The sequence below is a fragment of the Onychomys torridus genome, chromosome 11 (genome assembly GCF_903995425.1).
Source record: "Onychomys torridus chromosome 11, mOncTor1.1, whole genome shotgun sequence".
NCBI classification, from domain to species: Eukaryota; Metazoa; Chordata; class Mammalia; order Rodentia; family Cricetidae; genus Onychomys; species Onychomys torridus.
Window position 1 is genome coordinate 82,570,068 of NC_050453.1, and position 14,341 is coordinate 82,584,408.

General features: G+C 36.5%; 1 long non-coding RNA gene across 1 annotated transcript; it reads left to right on the plus strand.

Annotated features, from left to right (window-relative positions):
• The first annotated feature begins 270 nt into the window (after positions 1 to 270).
• On the plus strand, positions 271 to 13,977 carry LOC118593374. Its single transcript, XR_004946216.1, has 4 exons — positions 271 to 377; positions 6,853 to 6,935; positions 12,254 to 12,373; positions 13,251 to 13,977. It is a non-coding gene; the product is annotated as an uncharacterized LOC118593374 (long non-coding RNA).
• Positions 13,978 to 14,341: the final 364 nt, after the last annotated feature.

Consider the following 14,341-nt stretch of genomic DNA (forward strand, 5'->3'; position numbering starts at 1 on the left):
GGGAACTAGGTTTTGCTTTTGTGTCTACAAGAGAAGATAAGCTGTGGATACCATCAAAATTGATAAATGTTTGATTTGAACAAGAGAGACCTCTTAATTAGAGGACATGATATTTCAGTACCCAACATGACCATCCAATTTAAACTAACTTATATCAGTAACACATGCCTTTTCATTTATTTAGATAAATACTTGCCAAAAGGAAACCTCCCCAAAATTAGTCTTGGAGAAAGGTTTTTGTTTTTGTCTTTTTGGAGAATGAAGGCTAAGGAATCTGAAGAACACTGGACAAATGAGACAACTGAAGAAAAAGGACAAAACATCTGTCCCAAGAAGAAGAGTTAAATGGCCTATTGGCATATCATCTATAAAATTTCGTAAGTCTTCCTAAATGTTTGTTTTGACTCTGCTCTAAAGAAATTTAACACTATTGGTCTTCTTGTAGTCCCAGTTCAATTAAAATTTAAAGCTGGCTTTGGATTTGGAGAATAGCTCTCTCCTTCTTTAAACTCAAGCATGTTGTTAAAAAGAAAATGCAAACTCCTTGTATCATGCCAGAAGAAAGAGCCATCTTCTGATATGTGAAGGGGGAAAAACCAAATTAATTAATAGAATATTAGTACCAATCTCAATTCTTTGATTCTATTCTGATTCTTTAAACTTTTCTTAAAGTATGAATTTTACATCAAATTTACTGTATATATATATACATTTTAAACTTTGTTAAGATATAAATGGTCATGTCGAGTATCAACTAATTCTAGAAAAAAGGCTTCAATTAGCTGCCTATACATGTCTGTGTTTGAGTCTCTGCAGGCAATCACGGCCAGGCCTAATATGAACTGAAGTCTCTAGGAAGTAGATGGGGCCACACAACAACAACAATTTAATGTGGACAATAATATCACTAAACTGACAAACATCATCTACAGATCAACTTTGGACTACAAACTGCTCAGAGCAATTTTGAAATGGCTAGATGAGATGATCCAGTTTCAAAGACTATTTGAATAAGGACTTGAGATAAACCCTGAACTTTGGCATTATGCACAGACTGGATAAAAAAGGATACAGTTGCCTTTCCTAGAATCTGACAATTAGCCCCAAATTAGTCTTTTCAGAATAAAGATGCCTTTGCCCATACCCAGCAGGAAGCAATTTTAAGAATATGAGGCCCACCTTCCCAAAGAGGTGGTGTGAGGTGGATGGTTCTTTGTCTTTTAATGGGTTTTGGGTTTGGGATAATTTTCATTTTTTAGGAGGATTAGTTACAAGTAGTTGCTAAGGGTTAGGAAAATGGCTAGGCAAAGGAGATTAGATTTAAGGTGCTTGTTAAAAAAAAGAAGACAATTACTAGTTTTAAATACTTTACAATGCATTGGGTTTTTTTTATATTGTATACAAATTATATATATATTGATATATATATATTATATATATATATTGATATTGTTAGAAAATTCCATATATATAATTCTAATTTTGTTCAAGATTTTGTACTTATACTGTTCATTTAACAATGTAATGCAATTTGCTGATCCTTGAATGTTATTACCAACTTAGGATAAAAAGAAATGGAAGTTAGTAGTTAGACCTTACAATAGCACTTGTAGTCATATTAGGTATGTTTTCAAGATTAAGCAGATATATTTTAGATAGACATGTCATTTTCAAACCCTTCAGAGATCTATAGAATATGGCATTTAAGAAGTTTTAATAACTTAGAAAATTTTTCTTTTTGTTGTGACTATGAGACATGTCAGGTCCTGGCAATACTAATCGACTTCAGAGAAAATATGGGCATTGAAGAAATAGCTTATGGAGTTAACTTTTCTTGTGGCAAAAGTTAGCTACTAGACAACAAAGTATCCTTTAATCAACTGATGACAAACAGGACAGACAGGACATGAAACACAGGACTACTGATTCTTGCCAAAACAAGTGAGGTTGTGGCTTTAACAAAAGGCATCTTCTGAAGCCAGGACAATATGGCACCATCCCTAAAGTGGCCTTTGCAATTCAGAAAAGGTACAGTGCCCTTTTCTTCAAAGGCAGGTGAACAGGCAGTGAGCCAATGGCTTCTGATGTGCACTGGAACAGCAACTGAAACAGTTGTTCTTGTAGAGTAACTAAGCTGACAGAGTCTAACCTCTCAATGCTAGAATGGCATTTGATAGAGGGATGTGGAGAAGAATAGAATGTCAAGATGAAGACACACACACGCACACACACACACACACACACACACACACACACACACACACACAGCCAAGAAGAATGGACAGCTGAATTAAAAAAAATAACAATTTCCAGAATTTAGAATCCTGAATCATGACGTGACACTAGTGGAATTCAGGTGTTTCTGGTACATGGACTGTTCTCACCAAATGTGAGGTTGAACTGTTGACCTTGTATGCATCCTACTTTACAAATGAGTCTGTCAGATATGCTAAGCATATAGGTTGAAGGTGATGCCCCAAAACTTTGGAGAAACCTGTCCAGGCAGCTGACTGTGTCAACTCACATATATATATATATATATATATTATATACACACACACACACACACACACACACACACACACACACACACATATATATATATATATATATATATGAAGCTGCTTGCATGCACTTCCTGTTTTTATTTTTTATTAGGTAATATTATTTCCTTCTTGGGTCTCTGAGGGAGGTGAAGATTAGTTAGTTATAGTTATAGTTTTCCTTGTTAAGAATTTCAGAAAAAAAAACTCACTAAAGAGGTGTAAGTGTATTAATTTGAAAGACATTATAAAATAGTTCTGTTAGTAAGTTAGGATAGAAAGTGAATCAGGTACATTTTAGACTTACCAAAATAGGACAGACACTGGAATTATTTTCTCTAAATTTGTCAAATGCAAATGGACTAGACATGTTTAGGTATTTACTGCTTGTATATATAATATATAGTTATTGTACTTTTGTATATAGTTTTTTATATTAGTTGTATCTTTTTTCTTTTTTCTTTTTTCTTTTCTTTTTCTTTTTTTTTTTTTTTTTTTTTTTTTTTTTTTGGTTTTTCAAGGCAGGGTTTCCCTGTGTAGCTTTGTGCCTTTCCTGGAACTCACTTGGTAGCCCAGGCTGGCCTCAAACTCACAGAGATCCACCTGGCTCTGCCTCCTGAGTGCTGGGATTAAAGGCGTGCGCCACCACAGCCCAGCCCTTTTTTCTTTTTATTAAAATAGAAAGAGGAAAATATGGTGATATTTTATTTGTACTGAAATGTGATTTTATTTGTATGTTAATAAATAAATTTGCCTGGGGGTCAGAGCTAATAGCAAGCCATAGCAGATGCTGGGGGGTGGTGGCACATGCCTTTAATCCCAGTACTTGGGAAAGAGTTAGATGGATCTCTGTGTGTTCAATGATAAAGACAGCATGGAGATACATACCTTTAATCTCAATACCAACCTTAGAAGACCTGGAGGTCTGTATAGACAGGCAGTGATGAGGAGGTCATGTGGTTGGGTTTACAACCAATGAGAAGGCAGAACAGAAAGTCAATAGACACACAGGAAGTAGGCCTTTTTGCTGAGGGGAAGGACAGCAGCAGCACTGAGGGTAGGAAAGGGTTTTTAGCTCTGAGATATTGATCTGATCTCGTGGGCTTTTAATTCTGCAATTGGCTCTGTGTTTCTTATTTAATAAGACTGTTCATTTACAGTAGCTTGGTTTCTTTCTTGCCAGCTTTTCTTATCTTTAATTTATTCATTCCACCTTTTGCCTCTTTGATTTTACCTTTTTTTTATTTCTGTGTAACTTTCTTTTTTACTCTGTTGCTGGTTATGTATCTGGGTAGCTGGCCCCTTGCATCCTCCTCCTTCTCTGTCTCATTGATCTTTTTTTTTCTCCCAGATTTCTCCTTATGTATATTATTTCTGCCTGCTAGTCCTGCCTATATTAGACTATCAGGTTCTTTAGACAGGCAAAGTCACACAGCTTCACAGAGTTAAACAAATACAACATAAACAAATAACACACCTTAAAATAATATTCTAGAACAGATACCCTGTTTATATATTAGGGTATTCATCTAGAAGTCTTGGATTTGGGTCCAGTGGAATGGCTCAGGAGGCCAAGCAGCTTGTACTGAGACTGATGACATGAATTTGGTTCCTATGATCCATGTATTTTAAGAGAGAATGGACTACTCCAATTTGTCCTCTGACTTCTACATGTATGGTTTGGCAAACATGTTTATTTACAAATATATACATATACACATATGTATATAAAGATGAAATAAATAAAGTATAATTTTTTTTAGAAAATAATATTGGATTTTGCCTATGACAAAATGGTAAGGAGAACCAAGTCTTCTAATGACTAATAGTCCACTCTTGAATTTTATAGGATTGTAATATTCTGTTTATACATAGTGATCTTTGTGCAAAAATTAGCAACTGAGATTTTTAAAACCAAAGGGCATTTAAGTATCTGAAATACTCTTTTGTGGGTCCAGAATTCTCTCTTCTTTCCAGTTTCTAAATCACTGGTCAGTATAATTTGGACTTAGGAGGTCTTATAGATTTAGTGCACTAGAAATGTGGTGCAATGAAGTAGCAACATTGGGTTTTATCAAGGCAGACTGCCTGGTAGCTAACTGTTTCTATCAGGGTATGATGCAGCTGTCAAAGAAATTAATGACCCAGACAATAGACTGTAGATTAACAATGGAGTACCAATGCTAGAATAGAGTTTCTAAACTGCAGAGTAGATCCCTCAATTTCTTACTGTGTGTCTCTGGGTTGGATGTTTTAAATAGCCTTTCAATGGGAGGGAAAGGGTTACCTGAGACCTCAAAAGTGTTTTTAATAATAAGGTAATAAAATGATGAGGCACTAGGAGTTGAAAAAGAGAGGAGCATTATGCATATTGTAACTGTAGCCATTTAAGGCATTTAACATTTAAGTTGCTTTTGCTCTAGTGAGTGGAATTTTGCTTTTCAACTCTACAGGTTCAGAAATTTAATTGAGCACAAATTGATTTGATTTCCTCCAATGCACTGTTATCCCATTAATACAAAACAGAAGTATATAAGAGAAATGAGTGAATGAGAGTGCATTAACATGTGACACCTGTGACATTTGGAATCTATCACATGAATGGTCAATATGTTCTGGTCCCATAATGAAAAAACACAAGTAATATAAATAGAACTCTGGATGAATGTACAGTAATAAAAGTTGAGGGCATGCTCATGAGTGTCAGTTTATTTTTTCATGGTTAATTAATACCTACCAAACCAGCCTTCCTATTAATGGAATGGGAGTTGACAAGCCAGTGTTCCTAAGATAAAATATCTTGATTTAATACAAGGAAACAGTAAGGTGTAGCTAGGATTTAGACCTGCACTTCACATGGAATAGACTGAGCTTTTATCATTCTCAAGTAACAGATAGACATTACTTAATTATGTTGGGCCTGCTCAGTGGAATTCAGTTTTGAAATTCCTATCACCACACATCTAATGTCTGATGTGGCAGACATTGCTCTCTACCTGCTGGAATTCCATTCCATCTTATTGATGAAGCATTGCTTCCACTGGGGTACTGTGCTGTGTGAAAGTATTCTATTTCCAACTTGACCAGTGAGAATTAAATCTGTATTTTAAAATTTCTTGGTGTTCTTATACTTCTGTCTGAAATCCAGAAGCAATACTGGTGTTAACAAACCTATTTTAATTAAATGAAAACTAAAACCTAATGTAGAGAGACAGATAGAAGAACAGTAACCCAGGGCATTATGACTGGTTTGGAAATAGTCTAAGGTCATTTCTTTCCTGTGTGTGTAACACACACACACACACACAAACACACACACACACACACACAAACACACACACACACACACACACACACACACACACACACACACTTTTATTTTTTCTTGAGGCCCAAGATATTTATCTCCTTACTTTAGGAAAATATCTATTTTTATTGCCATTGCATACTGAGAGTCTATCCCAAGATTGAATGATGGGATTAATAACTGCTCAAAAAACATACTGAACAGGTGAAGAATGCTTAAATACGAACAAAGACTGACAAAGGAATATTCTCATTTAATGTAGTAATCACTGGAAAGATTAATTTGTCAGAGAATGAATACGACTTCTGAGAATTTATGAATCTGTCACCAATATCAAGGTCTTTACCACTTCCCCACTGTCAATGAGGAAGTAATACTGAAGTCTTTCAAGCAGTAAGAGGAATGAGAAAGGGTCTTTCTGCTGTTAGTGGCAATATTTTTTAGTGGCAGACTATAGACAATTTTACTCATTGTAGCATTGTAGGTAAGGGTCACAAATTTAAAAGCAGCTGAATTTATTAACCATAGAAAGAATATGTACTACTTAATACTTTAATACATTTCATACTGGAATTAGGTAAGTAGAACTTCACTTTATTCTGAACTCAATATGCTTCTAAAATTTTTCTTTTGTCCTTTCACTTCATCTTCATGAATTGGATCTTCATTGATTAAATCTATTGATTAGGGATTTTAGACTTCATATTTTAAGCTCATATGGCTGGTTTTTAAAGAAGTCTTAATGATCTAAAACAATGAATCTGCACCATCAAAGTTATGGGGCTTGGGGATGGAGAAGCATGTATTCCAGACATGAGCACAGGAGGACTCAAAGAGCTGCTGTGAGATACCTTCAAAAAACCTTTGTGTATCTCTGTTTTATATGTATATGAGTGTGGATAAATATGTACCATGGCATGTGTAAGGTTATAAAAACAACCATGAATGTGGTTCTTCATCTTCCACCTAGTTTTATATGGGATCTCTTATTTGTCATTGCAGGTGCCAGACTAATTGGTTTGTAAACTTCCAGGTTTCTCAGTCTCCACCTCTCTTCAAGCTGCAGGAGAGCTGGAATTATGGAGGTACTCTACTATGTTCAGATTTATGTCAGTGGTAGGGATTCAAATTTAATTCCTCATGCTTGGGAGACAAGCATTTTATGCCCTTAAACAAGTACCCAGCCTTTGAGAGGCCTTTCAATTAAGTTTCTGTTTGAATTAGGGATTCTAAGTCTTATGCAAACATGATTGCAGTAGTTTTATCCAGGTGATAATATTAACATGTGGCAAGCCTTAATGGAAACACTTTTGCAATGAAAGGGTTCATATATTTTACTTCATCAAACTTAATCTTTGACAACATAGAGATTTATTATATATGGTTGTAATTGTTTCTACAAAAACTGAAGAATGGGACAGGCGGTGGTGGCGCACACCTTTAATCCCAGCACTCGGGAGGCAGAGGCAGGTGGATCTCTGTGAGTTCCAGGTCAGCCTGGTCTAACAAGCGAGTTCCAGGAAAGGTTCAATGCTACACAGAGAAACCGTCTCAAAAAACAAACAAACAAACAAATAAACAAAACAAAAACCAAACCAAAACAAAAACAAAAAAACCCCCTGAAGAATGGTTCCACTATCTTTAGGGTTTAGAATGATTTAATTTGACTGCTGGTATTGTATTTGTTAGTTTTCTGGTTTGCCTTGCAGTCTATTCCTCTTTATTTTGTTGCTCAATTTGTACTTAAACTGAAAACTTCTCCCAAGCTTGAATGAAGTAGATACTTATTGCTCCATTAATGACTCCATATATATATGGAGTCTGAATGTAGATCTCAAGCAAATCTTGACCTTAGTGTAAAAACAAGCAAAAAACACATAGACATTTCACCAAGCAATTTCAATGACCAGCTACTATGGCAACTGACCTAAAATCATAATTTGATTTCCAGACCTGGAATCTTCTCACATTTTGAGGACCCATTTAAAATGATAATTATAGTTCTAGTTTTCTTTGATCTTTCCTTTGATTAATCCTTGTATATATACATAGATGTCTGTAAGAATTTATTCATAGGACTCTGAATCTTACCTTTCTATTTTAATCCCTAAATAGGAGCCCAGGGCCATACTAGCTTTTGACACAAGACCCACACACAACCACTTACTTCCTGACTTCTTTCTCCAGTTCCATATGCTCTGAAACCTTTCATGACTCTTTTCTATCTGTCAAGCTATTTCTTTCCTTGTATTGAGCTATTCAAGATAACTAAGCACCAAACCACAAATACAGCAAAATAATAAAGGTTAGGAAATAAAAACATAGCACAGTTCAAAATGAACATCGGTAGGAACATCTGCTTCTGTTTATTTCATACTCCCTATTTTCAGACCACAGGAAGCCAACACATAAAGAAAATTGAAACCTTCATTAAAAAAAACACAACACCTGAGAGGAAACACAGCTTAAAAGAACCAGGTATAGGCTGCTGAAGCCATGTCACTGACCCCTTTTAAACTTATGTGGGTAGTACTTTATCTAAGGAGTATCTTGAGGAAATCCAAGAGTGGTTCACCTTGCATAGTAACTTTGAAAAACTTGGTGCAAAATTATTTTAAAGGGGGTATAAACCAACAGGAAACCTTAGGAGAATATCTTGAAAGTAATTGAAACTAGAACAACATGGGAAGATAGCACTTTAAAAGTAGGATTTTTTTTTGATACAAATAAAAGTTGATCAAAACAAAAACATGGAGCAAACTGTCAAAAGGAATAAAAAGTGTTGGTATAAACAAAAAGCAAGATACAGACATTTTAACTTGGGAACAATGTAGGAACAGATGAGTTTGCATAAAAAGCACTTTGCCAACTCACCACTGCAGTAAAAGAACAGAGAAGTCACAAAATAAGAGGAAATGTGTTTACAACAAAAGGTTAGACAGTCTGAGTATAAAGTCTTTATTTGTCCTATTAAATTACATATACCCTTCTTCTAAGATTTATTTGGTTGGTTGTTTTCTGTTTTTTATGACATTTATTGCTGTCTCCATGGAAATCTAAGTTCCCCTGGAGATTAAGCTTAATTGATATATTTGTAAAATACTATTTTATGAATAATAACATATATCTCCTCTTATGATTTCCATGCCCCCAAATCCCTAATATTATGGAAATTGGCCAAATTTTTTGATTCCATGACATGCTACATTTGCAACTAACATCTAACAGAAATACTTTTGGTACTTTTATTGAAAAAGTTTAAGGGACAAATACTCAGGTCAAGTGATGGCAAGAAAATTGTTCTGGGAATTTCAGGAAATGAAATCTCAAACTTTGGCTTCTGTCCCAACTTTTGAAAGATGCTGCTTTTCTGTTGGATAAAAACAAAAGAAAATTGGCATAGGTAGGAATAAAGTTAGAAAACATCCCTGAGCAGGGAAAAGCCTCAGGCATGGTCTCAGCATTAATTATCTGTCTGCCATTGGGAAACATACTGCCCTTTTGTCTCTAAGGTTCTGAATCTGCAAAGTGAATGGGGCCACATCTGAACACCCTGAGGATGGAAAATGTCCTTTGTTTTTCATTCCTGCAGAGCTCTCAACTTGGTGTTTAACTGCATTGGGTATCAGTTTAGGAAGATTTATTTTTGATATTTTCAATTATATGTATGTGGGACAGGTGAAGGAGATATGTGCAGGTCAGTGCAGGTACCCATGGAAGCCAGAGGCATGAGAACCTCAGGTGCTGTAGAAACAGGTAGTAGTCAGGCAGGAATGCTGGTGCTAGGAAATGAACTGATTCCCTCTGCAAGAGTAATGTGTGGTCTTAATCACTGAATTATCTTTCCACACCTTAGACAACTTTCTTAATAGTCTTTTTATTGACAATTTTTCCTTTATTTTAACCCAGTTAAACTCCCTCCCCCCATCCTAATAATGTCCCAAGAAAAACAATGTTTAACACTTGTAAATCCATTTCCTTACTATCTTTTGCCTATAGAACAAATCAGTTAAAAACTATTTAATTCCCAAGTATTAAGATACACAAAATATTTACTTACAGTTCATTAATTGTTCTTCATTACTGACGTAGTTTAACATTTTTAATTATTAAGCACTTCCCATAATGGCTTAGTTCCTTTACTACCTACTTCTTGAATGTATGATGCTATTATTAAACTTCTTGATAAGGTACATGCAATCTTAACCTCCAGTCACAGTTGGCTTACTTCTTTGTCAAAAACTCTGTCTGTCAATACTATGTAGTTGTAACTTTCATAAATATTATCTTCCCAACACAATTGCATTTTACTGAGCTCATAATGCCATTGCTTATGATTCCATTCAAAAGTTTACCCTGTGGCATATTATTTTATTGTCATTTAGACTCTTATTGAATGAAACTGGCTTTTAAAAATCTTTGGGAATTAACTTAACCTATAAGCTAACATTAATGACTAGATAGAGATTTTTTCTTTCAGCTTTAGACTTCTCTTTTTTTAATCATGTGAAAATACCTCTTTCTAAAAATGAAAAATATATCTGTATGTACGTTTGAAATAAAACAAAAATTTAATGGGGTTTTAGAAGCTTAATATGATCATCACAAATGCAAGTTTTTGTCTTTCTGTACTACATTACTACTTTAACTGTGTCATTCTGGGTGTAACAAAAGTTTATCTAAAATTACAATGTTCATTGACAAATATTTATATATGTTAATTTTGAGGGATGTTAAAACTTATTTATTGCTTTATTGTAGATGTGTTTGTCAGGGTACTCTAGAGTAACAGAAATTATAAAATGAATCTCTCTTTATATCTAAAAAGAAGACTTATTGGAATGACTTACAAGTGTGGTCTAGCTAATCTAGCAATGGCTGTCTACAAAGAAAAGTCCAAGAATCCAGGAGCTGAATGTCTCAGCTGGTGTTGAGTATATTCTAGAATTCTGAAGAAGTAGGCTCTAATGCCAGTGAAAGAATGGACGTTCTAATGAGGGAGAGCAAATAGGCAGAGAAAGAGAGTGAGAGAGTGAGTGAGAGAGAGAGAGAGAGAGAGAGAGAGAGAGAGAGAGAGAGAGACCCAGACCAGAAATGTGTCTCTACACATCAAGTGATTTAATTAAGAAAAAAAAATCGAGAGAGAGGAGGGATTTGGCAGGCAGGGGACTTCGAGCTCATGATGGGAAGAGGTGCAGAGATGACCGGCTACACTAGTGGAAGTCCATGAACTATTGACTAGTGGCTTTGAAACCCCTGTGGGACTTGACTAGGGACTCTGGATATGGAAGACGGTTGTTTGGCTCCAACTGTTTGGGGGTCACCCAAACAGGGGGATCACGATCCATCCCGGGTACATGGGCAAGCTTTTGGGAGCCCAGTGCCTCCCGTGTGATGTCTTGTGCAGCCTTGGTGCAGTGGGGAGGGGCTTGAACCTACCTAGGCTCAGTGTGTGAGGCTCTGCTGACTCCCCATGGGAAACCTAGATTTGGGGGATGTCAGGCTGTTGGATGGCTTGGAAGGAGGGCTGGGAGTGGGAGGAAGGAGGAGGTGGGATCTGTGGGTGGTATGTAGAGTGAGTAGAAAATTTCTTAATAAAGAAAAATAAAAAAAAAATGTTGACTAACATTTGTGAGGGTGGGACCATGGGTGACCTCGGGCAAGATTCCCATCACCACAAATAATAAACCACAGCCCTCCATGACAAGCTTAAATAAAACACTGTGAGATAGCTCCCTTTGTTTCCTTATTTAACACATGAAACAATTTTGAATGAAGTGATTGGGTAGATCACAAGCTTTTAATGTTCTCAAACTCCCCTGGATTTGAGTTAAAAAAATGTTAGCTGAAAATAAATCTATTTCCATTGTTGGTTTGAAATAACTGTTTCTGACATTCTCAAAATAATTGGCTCCATGGGTAAACACACTTGGTGCCAAGGCTGATGACTTGAGTTCAATCCTTGGAATCCATGTGGTGAAAGAAAAGACTCTACTCCCACAAGTTGCCCTTTGACATCCACACATGTGCTGTGGTATGCTCACACACCAGCACACAGAGAAAAGGAATAAATGTGATAAAGAACAGAGTTGGCTAAATTTAATGCTGAGGGAGGGATTTATTGATTCCTTTTATTATTATTTTTTCAAGACAGGGTTTCTCTGTGTGGTTTTGGTGCCTGATCTGGATCTCACTCTGTAGATCATGCTGGCTTCAAACTCACGGAGATCTACCTGACTTTGCCTCCCTACTGCTGGCTCCTTTTTATTTTTAAGGACTTTTCTAAATGCATCCACGAATCTGGTATTGGGTCACACTGTCAGTATTCATTAAAATATGTTCAGTAGATATTCTTGTCAACTGCCTTCTTTTATAAATTCATTATTATTATTATTTTTTAAAGACAGGGGTTTCTCTACATAGTCCTGGTTTTTCTGGAACTCACTCTGTAGTCTAGACTGGCCAAGCTGGACCCTGAACTCTGGATCATCCTGCCTGCACCTTAAGAGTGCTATGATTACAGGTACTTACCACTATACTCAGCTTTGTAACATGTAATCTGATGTCTTTATGTTCCTTCACTTTTTTTTCTCCTTTTTTATTTATTAAATTTGTATTTTAATTTTACACATCAGCCATGGGTTCCCCTGTCCTCCATTCCCATCTCCTCCAGGGCCTCCAATCCCACCTTCCCCCAGCCCCTCCCCTCCATTCCCATCTCTTCCAGGGCCAAGACTCCCCTGGGGATTCAATTCAACCTGGTGGATTCAGTACAGGCAGATCCAGTCCCCTCCTTCCAGGCTGAGCAAAGTGTCCCTGTGTAAGCCCAAGTTTCCAAACAGACAGCTCATGCACTAAGGACAGGTCCAGGTCCCACTGCCTGAGTGCCTCCCAAACAGTTGAAGCTATTAAAGTGTCTCACTTATCCAGAGGGCCTGATCCAGTTGGGGGCTCCACAGCTTTTGGTTCATAATTCATGTGTTTCCATTAGTTTGGCTATTTGTCCCTGTGCTTTTTTATAATGCCTTTTTATGGTTAAAGGAGAGTTGAGTTTTTTGTTGTTTATTTTCAGTAAATATGATCTGCTGGAGCATAGGTTGGGGAGGTTGGTCCTGTGTAGCTAGGGTTGCAGGATCTCCAGTACACAGGGCAGCAATGGGATGTCAAGGAAGAGTCCCAGTTCCCACTGAGGGTCCAACATTAATGGTATAGTGAAGACTATGGACCTTGAACCAGACCAATGATTCTTTGAAATAAACATCTGCATGTAAAAATGTATGGATAAAGGAGTTTACTGAGTGACTCATTGTGTCCCACTGCAGTTTCCATGATAGTTTTTTTTCTCTTTCTTCCTTTTTTCCCTTTTTTCTCTTAAATTTTATTTTGTTTTATTTTGGAAGAGGTGGAGATTGGTGGGATTGAGAATCGGGATGTGAAAGGCACAAAGGAAAAATAAAAAGAAAGCTAAAAGAGAGAAAAGAAATTTCCTCCATTATATAGCCTCTGTCTTGGAAGGAATTCCTGTCTATACTACAAGGAAGCTCAGTAAGGCATAGAATACTCTAAGGGAGAGGGGTAAAAACCTTCCATCCTGCAAGGAATATCCATTAACTCAGGAAGTAAACAACAGGAAGTTCTTGAAGCTGAACAGATTCACAAAGTACCTCCCTCCCAAAGACAATATAAGTAGTAAGGACTGCTGAGAGATACTCTTAGATAAGCTGGGCTGCATAGAAGAGGTACAGACCAGCAAGACGACATATAAGGAAGAGAGACCAACAAAAATGGAAGAAGCAGAAACTAGTTGATATTTCTAGAAGATGTAGAGACAAGATGAACTGCCTTAGAAGACTCTCAGATCAGTTGATCTCCTGGAAGAGACAGAACAGCAAAGCTTCCTGAAAGGAGCAGAAGCCAGCCAAACTGCCCGAAAGAGACAGACCAATTGAGCTATATGGAAAGTACATTTTTCCACCTAAGGAGCCCCCTGAAAGTTTTGTAGTATGTTCAAGGTTTCCATGTTTCATTGGTAGCCATCAAGACTTGGGTGGGATTTTGGAGATGCAGCTGTCTTGAAACAACTTGTGCTCCTCTAAGTGACCCTTCACCCATATTTCCATATGGAACCCAAATAAAACTCATTTGTTCACCTAGATGGAAGTGATAGTATTATTTTATCAGTTTCATATCTGTGGTGAATGGACATTTGTGCACATCTCCCCAAGAGTAATGTTACACAATGCTATGCCACATATAAACACATTGAATCTAAATTTAAAGACCTTTTAAAAATGTGTTACAGTTGTGAGATGCTCACATAAGAACTGAGGAATAGGATTCTGAATTTCTTAATTATTGGAATTTCAGAATTGCATGTACTGAAGAGTACATTAGTTTTTATTATTTTTAAATATTTTAGTAATTTTTTGAGAATTTTTTGCATTGTAGGAAACTATCAACAGCCAATAGCTCCTCAGCTAAGGCTGGGACT